Source organism: Apaloderma vittatum, unplaced genomic scaffold, assembly GCF_000703405.1.
Source record: "Apaloderma vittatum isolate BGI_N311 unplaced genomic scaffold, ASM70340v1 scaffold9311, whole genome shotgun sequence".
NCBI lineage: Eukaryota > Metazoa > Chordata > Aves > Trogoniformes > Trogonidae > Apaloderma > Apaloderma vittatum.
The window spans coordinates 13,236-27,889 of record NW_009700785.1 but is presented as its reverse complement, the minus strand read 5'-3'; positions in this window follow the sequence as shown (position 1 = coordinate 27,889).

Genomic DNA, 14,654 nt, shown 5'->3' with positions numbered 1-14,654 from the left:
CACTGTGGGTTGGATCTAAGAGTAGGGAATACCCACAGCTGAGAAAAACATTCGCAGTTTTCTTTGAACACTCACGGGGTGTTCCCAGCTACTCTGTGGTTACCACCTTGCTCTAAGATTGTCTTTAAACTCATGTAAATGTTAATATTTATACTCAGTTGTACCTGTGCATGCCTTAGTCTGGAGTCTGATGTGGAAAACTGGTATGGCTGACGGTAAGTATCCTTCTTTGCTTTAGAGTTAGATGTTGCATCTTCAGCTAAATAGTGTTTTCTTGGAATTATAAACTAGGAGACTAGTGAACTCGGTATTAGGGCTTTGCTGATGTTCTGAGAATCTCTAAATTTTTAGAGAGTTTAGAGTCAGAGGCATTTTTTTAAACAAGAAAACCTGTTTTAAAAAGCAATAGCATTTTGTAGACACAAAAGGTGTGAGCTTTTGAGTGGCTCTAAACTTCAATGTAGTACAAGGGAAAGGGAAAATCCAAAATCTAGTCATTAACCTTTGGTCAAAATGATTGTTGGTCATTTTAATCGGGGAGGATGAGCTTCAGATTTCTGCTTTACCTCATGTATGCAGAATAGGGAGGGAAGAGAGAAAAATGGATGGTGATGAAAGAAAATCACCCTCACAGAAAGCTTCCTGAAATCACTGGGGACACAATATTTGGGATGACCTGATCCTTTCTTCCCTCTGGAAAGGTTTTAGTAAAAGAGGAAAAGGACCTGGTGATCTTTTACTGCAAAGGTTAATAAGATGAAATACTGATGAGATTTTCTGTAAGAAGCAAATCCTGCAGACCTTGTTACCTGAGCCCTCCTGGTTGTGTGTTCATGCCCAAGAAGAGAAGTGGAAAACGCATTTGACACACTTAAAGGGTTATAGTGGACAGTGCTCACATGTCTGATTTTTTTCCCAGGGGACTTTTCTTGGTAATAGAAATAAAAGAGACCACTGAGGCCATCCAGGCTGTCTTCCAGCCCCATTGAGCTTGTTCAGTCACCAAACACTGACTAAGAGACGCGTGTGTGACTTCAGTGAACATCAAGGCGAGGGAAAGGGTCCCAATTAATCGATTAGCAATTGCTGCAGCTCATTGTCTCTTTTCCTGCATCAGTTTTAGGTAAAGATCTTGATTTCTGTTCCAAATCTACAGCTATAAAACCTGCGGGGAGGTGCTGAGTCATCGATTGTAGTAAGTGCGACAACGCGGCCGAGTCTTCATTGCATCGTAAGTGAGGACCAGCTTGCAAAGTGTTGTATGGTGAAAACCTCCCAAATTATATATATCAGTCTTTAAGTGAGGATTTCAGAAAACAGCAGTCCTGGTGAAAGAAGGCAAGAATTGCAATGCACCAACAGCAAGCAGTGAAAATTGCAAGCTTTGACTTGAGTTGAATTTGCAAAGGCGAAAGCCATGCCCAGCAACATGACGAGCTAACATGGAGGAGAATGAGGTCAACAGGTTGAAATATCTCTTTCTGGTTTAAGGGTAACCTCAAGGCAAGTCCGAGTTGGTTGGTATAATGTCTTGTTGAATTTCAATATAGAAATATTTCCTGGCATGCGTTACAAACACCCTACAAATAGTGATATTGATCTGACCTTCAGCTGATGTGAGGGGCCTCTCTGCAAAAATAGATCTGGGTTTGAATGGCAAATAGCTTTAATATTCTGAGGACAGAGGATCATTTACAAGTCTCAGCTTGAGACTATAAATCACCAAGATTATTGCTTTTTTAAAATTATTATTATCATTTTATTACAGGCTTACTTTCCCTGGAGCAAAGAACCAAAAGTGCGGTGTATCATTAAAAAATCACAAGAAAGATGTCAGTAGGTACAGACAACAAATAAACGTACAAAAGAGAGTTACTTGAAATCCGTTCCTGCTTTCTGTTGCCACGTTTTTCAGGGATCTGAGCACTCCCCATCTTTAGCCTTTCCCCAATCCAGGGGCATCTCTTCCCTGTTCATGATCCAGATGTGAATTTTTCAAGTTTACTCCCTTATTTTATTCCCCATCTGGACCAGGAAAAACTATGTTCTTACAGGACCTCAAAGCCTCTAACTAAACCAGAGAAGAATTTCAGCCAGTCCTAGCCTCCACTGGTCTGTAACATACCCAAGCTGAAAGATCATCTTGACCAACTGGAACCCATGATGGGACAATGCTATTCATAGAGCTGATGGTGACTTTATGCCTTAAGAACCATCATTCCCTGGCAGTTTGACCTTGGAAGCATCCCTTCTACTTCATAAAAAAATTAAAAAATAGAAGATGGATTCCAGTCTGTCTAAACTTGCCTAGTTGATGCCCCTCTGTCTGCTTGCTTGCTGCTCTTGCTTAGTCTTACCTGCATTAGTGGATGAATCTACCTACTCCTTCGCTCGAAAGTGGAGATGCATGAGTTGGATAAAGCTTTGCCGTACTCTTAAGGTGACAAAACCCTGAATAAGTGCTGAGGCCAGGGCTTGGATGTTTGTTGTTTGTTGGCTTTATTTTTCTTCCTGGTAAGAATTTTCTTGTATGGCAAAATATCAAAAATGCCCTTCTGATTTCTTATATAGATTTAATGTATGTTGCAGTCCAGAGGGCATGTATGGAGTTTGTTTTGGGAAAATATCACTGCTCTGGGCCTCTGTCTACTCCCATAGAATATCTTGCTGTCGTCCTTGGTAAGTATGAGAAGATGTGATTCTCTGAATATGTGCAATTCCCTGTATAGCCAATCGCTGTTAGGGCTTGTGAGGAAAGTTTCCTTCTGGTAGCTCTTTCGCTCTGGTAGCCTTGTAAAGAGCATTTTGCATTGCGGGTTGCACACTAAATCAGTTGCTTGGCTCTCATGCAGAGTTGCTGAATTAACATGATGTGACCCAGAGATGCAAAGGGATTTCTTTCATTACCGGTGCCGGGATGCTCAGGAGAACACAAGATGCGTTTCCTAGACAACAGCCGATGTGACGGTGCAACTGGAAGGAAGTACAAAGGCTGAAAAGGGAGTTTATGAAGAGTAGGGATCAATTTAGGAGAAAAAACCTGAATAGCAAAGTTAAAGTTCTTTTTACAAAATGTAAAACTTGTCAAATGTAGAGACCTGCTTAGAGAGTCTGAAGCAGTTGTGGTGGTCTCCGAAATAAATAGCCCCACATAAAGTTAGCCCAGGAACACAGTTTAAAACACAAGTTCATCCCCCCTTAAGTTTGCACGTGCTGCAACCCTAAAGTCACAATTCTTCTTGGACTTCTTCCCCCCAATTAAAACAATAAAGAATGATAATTCTGATGGAAACACAGATGGCAGCTTGCATGTGATCTCAGCCAGCTGAAGTTTTACTTCAAATTGCGTGCGGGGTAAATAAATGTCAGCTGAAGTACCACCTCTCCTCTGCTCGTGGTAGGAAGACTGATGCAGGCTTTTGGTTCATATTTAAGTGACGTTCCTGACAGCGGAATAATGCACATCAGCTGGAGAAACCAGCTTGTACTGAGTCCTGTGGTTCGTTTTTGAAAAATAGGTTAGAAGCTTGGGTGCATCCTTCATCTGCTTCAGTAGCTAGAAAAGTACGGCTTAAATTTCCCCTCATCGGATCGTTTTTAAACAATGATAAAGATTATTTTTCTGTGCTTGCAGCTATAGCTCCTTGGGCTAACTATGGCTCTAGGGAACTGTTTTGGGATCCTAATAGTATCTTGTTTTAGGTTGCAGTTTCACAGACATCCGAGTTGTTGCCTTGCTGCCATGAGAGAGGCATGATCTCTTTCTCCCCCCCACATCTCTTACCCTCCCTTGCCTTCTGCCTACCCCGCAGTGAATTTTTTCATGAGCCGATTCACTAATCTGGCCAAAAAAAAAAAGAAAAAAAAGCCTCTTGTGTTGTTTTGACTATGAGTTAGTGAGTTGAATTGTCTTTTGCACAGTCCTGGCAACGGTCAGGGCTGACTCAAAGCTGAGCGATGCCATGGGAGACGCCGGGGGAGGGTTTGGCTGCCCCTCCTGTTTCACAGAACTTCAGCATCCGGGGAGGGGATTTAGTGTTTTCTAAGAAATGGGAGTTCTCATCCATGTCCAAAATTCAGCGACGCCTCTTTCTATAGTCTTGGGCCAGGACCCTTGCGCTCCATCATTCAGCTGAGGATTTTAGAGCCTTTTACAGTTCATGTGAGTTAAACGAGTGGGAGAAGGAGATGCTACGCATGGCAAGGAGGAAGGGAACAACGGGCTCATCGGTCTCACCTTGGTCCTTAGGAAGGTTGCTGAGCAGTTCCTCATGAAAGACGCACTAAAACACCTCAGAAACTGTAGTGTGTGAAATCACTCCCAGGCCAAAAAATCCTGAATTATTTGTTGAGTGTTTTTTGGTAGTTAAATATGTCCTATTTTATTTTATGTTAATATTTAAAAATTGTATTAATATTTTCCTTATCAATGTATCAGTAACCATAGCTTCTCTACCATTTAAGTTATAAAGTCTTCCGTTATGTTGTGGTGTCACAGCTTTGTTCACCTTGGACGGGGCTTTGGGAAGTCTCCAGTCCAACCTGCAGCCCAGAACGGGGTCAAGCCTGAATTTATGTGAGGCCACTTCAGGGTATTTCTAACCAGGTCTTATAAACCTCCAAAGACAGAGATTTCTCAGCCTCTTTGGGCAATCTGTTACAATATTTAATTATCCTCAGAGGGGTTTTTCTGTTGTAGAGTTAGAATATTGAATTTCCTTCAGAGCAGTGAGAAGATAACTCCCTTCTGTACCGAGAGTATTGAACCTGAGTTAACTGGCAGGTATTTACCCTTATTTTGAAGGCAGGGATGGCAAAAATGAATTCGCCAAACAAAGAGCTCTTATGTTATATGAAAAATTTAGCCTGGCTGAAGCACCTCTGCCCCTTTCTCTCCTCCACTCCGGGCCTGTGTTGTGCCAACCCAGATGCTTGCACAGTCCAGCGATCCCTCCCTAGCAATTTAGTTAAACTTCTGCATTAAAAAGTATGAAAGCATCTGCTGCTTTTATTTTTCCTCATAATACAGCTCGGCAATGATAGGGGTCTTTTCATCGGTGTTAACTAATACAGATGTTAATTAATTAATCATGCTTGCACATCCCTCCATTAAATTGCTAGTCTACTAAAATTTATCCTTCTTATTCCCTAAAGGGGAGTAAAAAAAGGTATTTTATATACCAGTGAGATCTTTTGTTAATCTTCTTTTTTTCTGCACAGCACGTTTAACCTTCTTTTGCTCATCATCTAGAGTCATTAAGGCTTGTTATCTCAGTTATTCTCTCTTGAACCTTCTGTGTTGTCCTTTTTTAATTTTTTTTTTCTTTCTCTAACCAGAACTGTGTAGTTGTCCCTGATTCTCTTCTGATAAATTATAAAAAATAATCAGGAAAATCTGAATCGAGGTTAATTCTACCAGAAACCAGACCGTAGAGTAATTCGCAGGAATTCGAAGCTGACTTTCTGGTTCATACCAGGATGCAGTCTTATATGCAATTTCTTTGATTTATTTTTTTTTAAATAAGATTTGTCACTGTGTGCTGATTAGGCATTTACTAGTAAATTATGTCGAGTTTATACAGATGCATGGTATACAGGCTTCAGAGGGAAAATTAGAACTCTGGAAAGAAAGGAAAAAAGATTCCAAGAATGATTTGGAATCTCAAAATTGTGATCAGTAATGAGAAACAAAGGAAGTTCAGCCTGGTCCAAGATAAGGTCACTCTGAGTAAACCTGTAGAACCTCCAGGGAGAGGGTTGCAAAGAGCGCTGAAATCGAGCAAAGCTGAAACAACAACAAAAAAGAGTTTGAAAACTGGAGACGGCCTAATTCAGGAAACATTTAAAATTCACCGGGAGTAATTAACCATCAGAACAATTAACCTATGGACATAGTGAATTTATTGAAGTATTTAAATGAAGACTAAGTGTTTTTCCTAGATATATTTGTCCAGCCACAATTTAGTTGGTGAGATTCTTTGGCATTGCATTCTGTAGGAAGTCAGAACCATTCATCACAGTCTCTTTCAGCCTTTTTAAAAAGCTCTTAAACCTCATATGCACAAAATTTCATTCCCCCCTCCCCTTTTCTTATTTTTTTTTTTCCTTCTAAGAGGGTATGGCTTATTCCTGGTTGAACATAAAACATCACATCTCTTGGCATTCTTGCCCACACACATTCCCACATGCTTTCCTGGGCATAGTGGAGAACATGTTATTCAAGACCCTTTACTCCCTTGGTGTCCTGTAACGTAAGATCTCTTAATTTATTCCCATTCTTCACTATTTCTCTTCCACCGTAACGTTGCACTGACTAAACTTGGATTGCTGGGCTTGCTCCCTTATTCACTTTTAACTTCCAGCAGGTTATTCTGTCACAAGTCCTTCCTGCAGGCCATGTAATTATACCCACACATCCTCGCCCTGTAAAATCTTGTCTCTTATTGCTGCTTCTTCAATGAGGCGGCATGAGATTTGTTAGGCAAGCTCTCTGTGGGTAAATGCATGCTGACTGTCTGCAGTTTAGGTATAATTTGCTAAATGTTTCATGCCAGCTATTCTCTGCTATTCTTATTATTCAAATTATGCTTGTAGAGCTTTCTAGTTCTGTTTTTTTCTATTTTTTTTGCCTTAATATCCGCAACAAATGTAACACAGATTTCATCCTACTACCTCTGCCTGTTCTGTGAGTCCTGAGGAATCTGATATTGCTCTTAAAGCTATACAATATTTGTTTGGCTGATTTCCGCCAAGTTAGAGATGTGAATTGTCATTTATTTGCCTCTCTCCCCTCTTCATTTTGTGTACAGTCCCTCTCTCCCTCATGAAACCTAAATTAAGGATAACAAAGCTTTACACTCTTGTGACAGCTTCCATTTCTACCTCTTTTTTTTTTTTCATTACCCATTTTTCCAGCTATTTTTTTTTCTCCATTAATGTGCTTCTCTAGCTGTTGCTCCTACCCTCTAAGCTCATCCCATGTCGCAGGGATTTGGCCCCCACTTCTAGCCTTTTTCTCATGGCTCCTGCTGACAGTGGGCATCTCCGGTGAGCTGCAAGTTAACCTGTTCCTCAGCGTTATCTGTTCCAGCTTTTCCATTTCCCTCCCCATGGGATTTGCAGAGTTGAAAGCTATCACTATCCTTGCTATAAAAAATTATTTATTGCTGCCTGTAAAAAAACAAACAAGCCAATAATACCCACCCACAGATGATACGCTTTTGCATCGAGCTTTTCTCTGTATCTCACATCTAAGCTGCAAGTACAACATCTCTTCAAGGGGAGGATATCATGAGCCTTCTTCCTAATGCGTTGATGACCCATTTTTATTTCGTATCGTGCTGTTCAAAGACAAAAGAAGGTGAGACCATCGTAGGGAGCGTTCATGATTAATTGGTCTGTGCTACCTGTCCCAGAATGCAGATTGAAACTGGAACGCGCCGGCTCCCAAAGCTAAATTCACAGAAAGCAGATGGGGGTTTTCTAATAGGAAGCAGAAGCACACACCTGCCACTTAATGTGTGAATGATCTTTTAAAATACCAGGTTGTTTCAGCCTGATCAAAGCCACAGCAGCTTTGGATACAGTCATTTAAACCTGTTTGGATGCTCTTCCCTGCTGTCTGTCACAGCATCGAGAGGCACTTTTAAGAACGATGCGTTTCTGTGCGTTGGTTGCTCATGTTTCACTTGAAAGCCCCCGGCAGTAGCTGATTTCCATCCTTTTGGCTGTATGAGATCATTTCTGATAAACTATGCTTTTAGCATGTTAATAATAAGAGAGAATTGTGCTACTTGAGCAACTCGTGTGTTTGTTTTTAAATACTTGCACAGCAAGGAGAGCGATCTCCCCTTGACGTAAAAAGAGAGTGGAAGCATATAGATATGCAAACGCTTTGATGTCCTTGTAATAAGTAACGTTGAGATCAGCAAGCCGCCTCGTAGGAGGGAATTCAAGCATTCAAATACCGATTTGAAGAAATCAGAGGAGAACAACTGCCCTTGCAGCCCAGGAGTGTAAGAATGCTTTGAACAGATGGGAAAGGGAACTCCAGAGCCTCATGCTGGCACTTACAGAGCTCGGTAGCCGAATGGAAGGATATTTTGCTTAGAATAATACGTCAGGGCAGAAGGGACAATAAGAGGTACAACCATAACAAGGGAATAATGAACAGGGCCCTTTGAAATCTTTAAAAACACAGTTATTTGGTTGAAAAAGACTTTGGGATGACTTAATCTGCTCTAAAAAAGAGGCTGTTTATAGATCCTTGGTTTTGGGGAGGGCAGGTAATATAGGGGTCCTGTTGGCACGTCTAAGATGTTTAAGACCATTTTTTACTTTAGGTTTTGTTCCCTTTAGAAGCCTAAAGGCACATAACTCGTGGTCATGCTCCGCAGTGTCACAAGCTTAGCAGAAGCAGGCATTTGCAGCAGACTGATTCAAGACGTTGTAGGAAATCACTGCTTTACACTTTCTCTCAAAGCCTCTGACTTTATCCTACTTCTCTTGCGCTTGTGTCTGGGGGGTACCTCAACTTTCAGTCTCAATCACCTTTGGCTATCACAAATGTTGGGCCAGCAGTCTTCTTGTCCTTCCAAGGTGGTGATTTGCATGAGGGACCCATTTTGGGGTCAGGTTGCCTAATTTTGCTCGGTTCTTGCCTGGCGATAGTTGACTGTTTCCACTCAGCCTTGGAGCTACGTGGTTTCCACTATTGAGTTTTCAGGATGCATTGAAGCAACTGATACCCAGGTACAACCACTCTCGCCGAGGATGTGAATGTGGAGAGCCTTAATTATTTAAGGTTGTAAAGCGTTCCGGGGATCTAACCTGGTGGTACATAGCCTTTTCTTTTTGTTTTCAAAGGGATGCAATATGCAGGAAAGCGTAAGGGTTTTCCCAATTATTGACACCTCCGAATAATTCTCTTTGTGGGCAAATACAGCATTTCCATCCAGTGCCCAGGCAGCTGATGTCAACGGTGATATCGTGATGAATTCTGCAAGAATCGTTCAAGGGAGCACAGGTACGGACCGGCCAGGTGATGGCTTGTTTCCATTTAGCAGCTGTCATAGGTAGAATCAAGTATCTGTATTTGCTCTCACCCATTGGACAGGCGGCAAATTTGTTTTCGAAGAAGCGCAGAGGTTTTGTTATTCTCTGGGTGCTCTGTGACATCTGGTGATCGCTCTGAACGTGAAACGTGGCGTCTTATGTTTCATATTAGTGCCCAAGCAGCTTGCTGGAGGGAGGGCTGCCTGCTCGGCTCGTGGCAGCCTGGAGACGAAGGTATTATAGTTACTTTAGGCTTTAGAAAGGTTCTATGTATAATATGATATATACGCTACATAATACATGTAGTATATAACATATATTGTATTTTAAAAATATATATGTGGTATTTAAGTAACTGCAGGTTATTAGAAACTGTGCTGTCACATACAGAAGATAGACACTTGAAACAGCGAAAACGCTAAAGCCTGATTTAAAATTATAACCTTACGACAGAAGCAGTAACTACGGTGAACACTGTCATGAACACAGATAATATATAATGATGAATTCGTACATGGGCTTTGGCTGTTGTCAGACCCTGAGGAAATCCAATCTGTTACAACTGCCCTAGACAGTTCTGTGCCAGCGCACATAAATTCACTTTAGTGCTGATGGTTGATATTTGGCACTCGTGGGGCACTATGATTATCAAAGGTGCAGCGAATATTTTGCATATTTTCCTATAGAGCTAATCCAACCCGAACTCTGTGTTCTGCCACAGTGCTATGATACCAGTAGCGTGGGTATTACAATCGAGGGTAGCTCCTTATTTCTGGGTTATCATAAAACGATCTGTTATGCCCTGCAATCTGGGACAACAAGGCACATAACATCATTCTGATATTTTGAGAAACGAGGACAAAAGAATTAGAACATTCTTGTTGGCTGCCTTAAAAATTTCCTCATGACAGCAAGCTAAGAATCCACAGTCAGGGTTAAAAACTCCTAACCTTTTCAACTGCATCCTTCGAAAAAAGAAAACAGAGCCTATATTGATACTGTTAAAGATAAATGCAGCTATTTAAAGAAATAAATTGAAAAATGGTATTGTGAGCCTTCTAGCCATAAAACCATGTGATTATTTCCCTCACCACTGTAATTTACTGTGAAGACAATATTGATGGCATTTAGGTAAGATTTGTAATTGTATATAGTGCTAACAGGAATTTAGTTTCTGTTTTAATGGTAAGGCAGCTTTCTAACACAAATTTAACCATAGAACTTGAAATCCCTGTTGCGGGATCTAACACATTAGTAAAACTTTATGAACAAATACAATACAGCTTGACTTCATAAATGACTTGATGCCCTGTGCATCAGATTTTGAATTATAGAAACAAATAACTCTCTTTGGGGAATATTTTTATTCTGCTGCTTTTGGATTTAATGCACTTTGCTGTTACTAACTTTTACCAAATGTAAAACCCTGTAAGCAGCAGGCAAACAAAACATTCCATGCAGACCTAAGCCATCTTCAAAGTATCATTTTGAAAAAGGAAGCCATAGCTTAAAAATATCCAGAAAACTGAATATGAAGAACTGAAAACAGGTTAAGATAATGATTATAGCGTAATTATTTCAGAGGAAATGACTGAGCATCCTCTGCCTGGGAAAGTTTGTGGAACAGCAGCCCTAAATTCCACTTTACACCGGGGCGCAGCTTCAAATGATGTTTACCTTGTTGACGTAGAAGTAAATGGTTGCTTCATGCTGGCTGGTTGATTAAGACAAGTCCCACGTGGAAACCAAACCTCCATCGTCTGTTCCTAGGCTGTAGTATGGGTTTGGTGCTCAATTTATTATATAAACACTGAGTAAATGAGCGGCGGGGATGCTGTCTACTGTGAAACGTGGGGCAGTTCTGTCATGATGTGGGAGGAATCTCTGAGACAGAGGTTATAACTAAGATGAGGCTTTATAACGGCAAGTTAATTAACCTCGGTGAAGAAGCAGGATGGATGCGTGTCCCATTCTCACCAGGTGAGCGACACTGACTCTAAAACCCACAGATGGTGTGAACTGGACTCTTCTAGACCTTAGAGGACCTGTCACCTGTGCAAAACACATGCCACAGCAAATAAAAACTCAATTATACAGCATTACCTTTCTTACCATGAACAATCGCACCCTTTCTCCCCTGGGATTTTGTGTAAAGACCTCTGCAGAAAAACTAAACTTCTCTGCCTTTCGCTATAGGATTAAAATGAAAATGACCTACTTTAATGCTGCCTTGTTTAGACCCAGCTTTGGCCATCCCCATAAATTCTCTCAATTAAAAGCTGTGCCTGCCACTTGGGATAAAATAAGTTTTCAAGATGTTGCTAATATGATTTATAAAGGCGTATATAACTAGGGATAATTTTTGATAAAATTAGATTAAAGTGACTACAGTGAGCCATGGAATGTTTTTACATGGCTGAACTTGTGTCAAGTTTAACTTGGGCAAGTCTGGCTGATAAACAAGGAACGTGATAAAGGAATACTTTATTTTTCAGTATGTTTTTCAGTTTTGCGGAAAATTCATGCAGGCAAAAATCTTAAAATACCGCAGGAAAGCAAAGATGGCAGTGATGAGCAGGAGCTCTTCTTTCTTCTTCTGCTCCTTGGGAATTTATGGGCCCACAGGGGTGAAACTGTCCAAGACTTGTGAGTAAAGTTGGCTCCAGATTTCCTTCCTTCCCTACGTCCCCCGTACAGATTTTTTAGGAGATTTCAAGGGTGAGTCAGTTAAAAACCTTAGGTTCAATCTCAAAAGCAACAATGAATAGTTATTATTACTTTTAAATGGCTACATTAGTTTTATCTTCTATATCCCTGGAATAAGTTAAAGCACATTTTCAAGTCGTTCACAACTCTATGCAATGGGAAATAGCACGAAAAACCGATCAAGAAAAGAGTGAAAAGCCACAATCAAATCCCAGAAAAGAATATTTCTACTTTGAAAATCAGAAAATTAAAGTAGATACCTATTTATTAGGTTACTGTGATGGAGCAAAATCATGTACATTCAAAGAATGGTCTTTTCTGAGCCTGTAGAATTCAGAACCTCTAACACAGGGACACTTGACACTGACTTTTTTTCCTCGAAATGATGGGGGTTTTTTTGTCAGATTTCATTCTCTCTCCCATGGCCCACTCAGTATTCAAGGATGCCATCTTATAAAGTATTTTTTCTGTGGTTTCTGGATTTCTTCTGGTCATTCTGCATTGGTTTGTTAAAAGAGGATGTTTCTTTGTAAATGCTCTTCACTGCCGATCTTCTTATTTCACAGCCAGTATGTATTTCCTTGCCTCCCTGAGATGATAGTTTTAGAGTGTGTGTTGTTTTTATAATTGTCTTGTCTAGAGTCGGTAACTACCCATTTTTGTCTTTAATTAGAAAGACAGTATTTTCTCATAACTCTCTCTTAATTTTACTTAATCTTATATAAGTCATTGACAAATTTGTGCTGGTCTACCACAGAGGTACAATAGTCGATCCTGAAGGAAGCATGTTGGAAAAACTGTCATGAAAGCAAACCGTGAAAAAAGAGAAGACAATATTTTAAAATTCTTGTTTAGAGTTTTGTAGTGAAAAATGGAATCCCTGTGAATCTGCACTCAGTTTTAGGCAATCTCTAAAGGGTGAGCAGCTTTGAAAAGCTGTGTACAGCATGCTTGTTATACAAATGTATGATTTTATACACTTACATATAAGTATCCTTATACTATAAGATAGGTTTAATTACGGTAGTAATCCCTAGGGGATGGAATTTTTTTTACTTGCTGGGAAACCTGAAGTAAGGAGCAGGGCAGTTAGGTGTTAAATTATATTGCAAATACCAAGCCAGACTAATGCTAGAGTATAGAAGACTGTAACTCGGGAAGTTCTGACACTGTGATAGTTACAGCAGGGCACGTAATTTCTCCCCAGTGAATTTGCTTGCTCTCTTAATTTACAGAACTGCTCTGAAGTAGATTCTCTCATCTTTTTTAAACGTGAGGATTATTAGTGTTATGACTAGTCATGAATATTCAAAATCTGGGCTATTATTTGAATGCATTTGTCTGGATGCATTATCTGCCATTCCTGTGTCTTGATTGGAGAAAAACAAGAATTCTTCATTCAAATATTTGCATCGACACATTTGCCATTTTTTTTAAAACAATATACATACATTATGCTCTTCATCCACATTGGTGTATGAAAAGTTGATCGCTCAAATGTTTCCGCAAAACACATTCAATAATATGGCTGTGGCCAGCCTGTCTTAATTTGAAAACAAGTAAGAATATTCAGGATAGATTTTTCTATACTTTATGCCTAAATTCTATGAAATGTGTTGTTTTATAAGCACAAGCTGCTCAGCAAAATGTTTGTGCTGGTGTCTTGGTCCTATTGGTTCTGAAGGCAGTTTGCTGCAGTGCTTACTGGGACTGGCACGGCTCTTGTTATTAAATATTCAGGAAATTCTTACTGAGGCACTGTGTTTCTGCTGTGGTCGGGACAGTTTGATACCCAGTTAGAAACAAAATTCCCCTGAAGAGTAACTGAGTGTTGAACTTAGCGAACATCTCACAAATGTGTTTGATGAGTCTGCAGTTACCTCGTTTGCCTTTAAGCTTGTAATTCCTAGGATCATTTGGGTTGGAAAAGACCCTTAAGATCATCGACTCCAACCATGAACCCAGCACTGCCAGGTCCACCACTCACTCTCTCCCACCGGCAAATACTAAGGCACCCAAATATTATGCACCAGAGTGACCTCAGAGCACCAGCAATTCAGCTGAAGAGCTCACAACAGAGGGCAATTTGTAACATGCATGTGTTTTTAGGTACCGTGGGTTTCTCTGCTTTCTATGGATCCACCCGTGTCCCCTTGGTCCCTGGAGAGGAGACAAGGGGTGGTGCACAGCCGCTCTCACTGGGTGGTGTACAGCCACTCTCACTGGTCCTCGTCCAGTCCTCTGCTCACCACACACCAGAGATTCAGGTATGGGGCCCGTGGTTGTCTCTGCACCCAAAGGAAGCTCTGCAGCGTTCCTGGAACAGGTTACCCAGAGTAGTTGTGGATGCCTCATCCCTGCAAGTGTTCAGGACCAGGGCTCGATGAGGCTTCGAGCAACCTGGTCTAGTGGGACGTGTCCCTGCCCATGGCAGAGGGTTGGAACTAAATGATCTTAAGGTCCCTTCCAGCTGAAACCATTCTGTGGTTCCCCTCGGCTGGCTGGCAAGGGGGCTAAGGCACCCCAAAATTTACCTGAGCTGTTGATGTTGCAGAGGAAAAAAAGACGGGTTATTACCATAAGTAGCACGTGATCACTATGAAGTTCAAAGGGCTGAGAGAATAGCAAACTTGTTAAAAGCTGAAGAACCCTCAGCATTCATGGCTTATGCAATTGGGTGCAAGCCGAGTAAAGCTGTTGATCCCAAGGAGCACGATGCACAATGATCCCATGGCCAAGTCAAGACTGTTTTCTTCCTTGGCAGGGGTTTCTTAGGTGACCAAGTGCATTCCTAACGGGAAGGAAACCAGTCTGCTCCACCCCTAGTCAGTTCAACTATAGCAAACGCATGTAACGGAATGGTGTTTTTTTTCTTTTGAGAGCAATAAAAACTG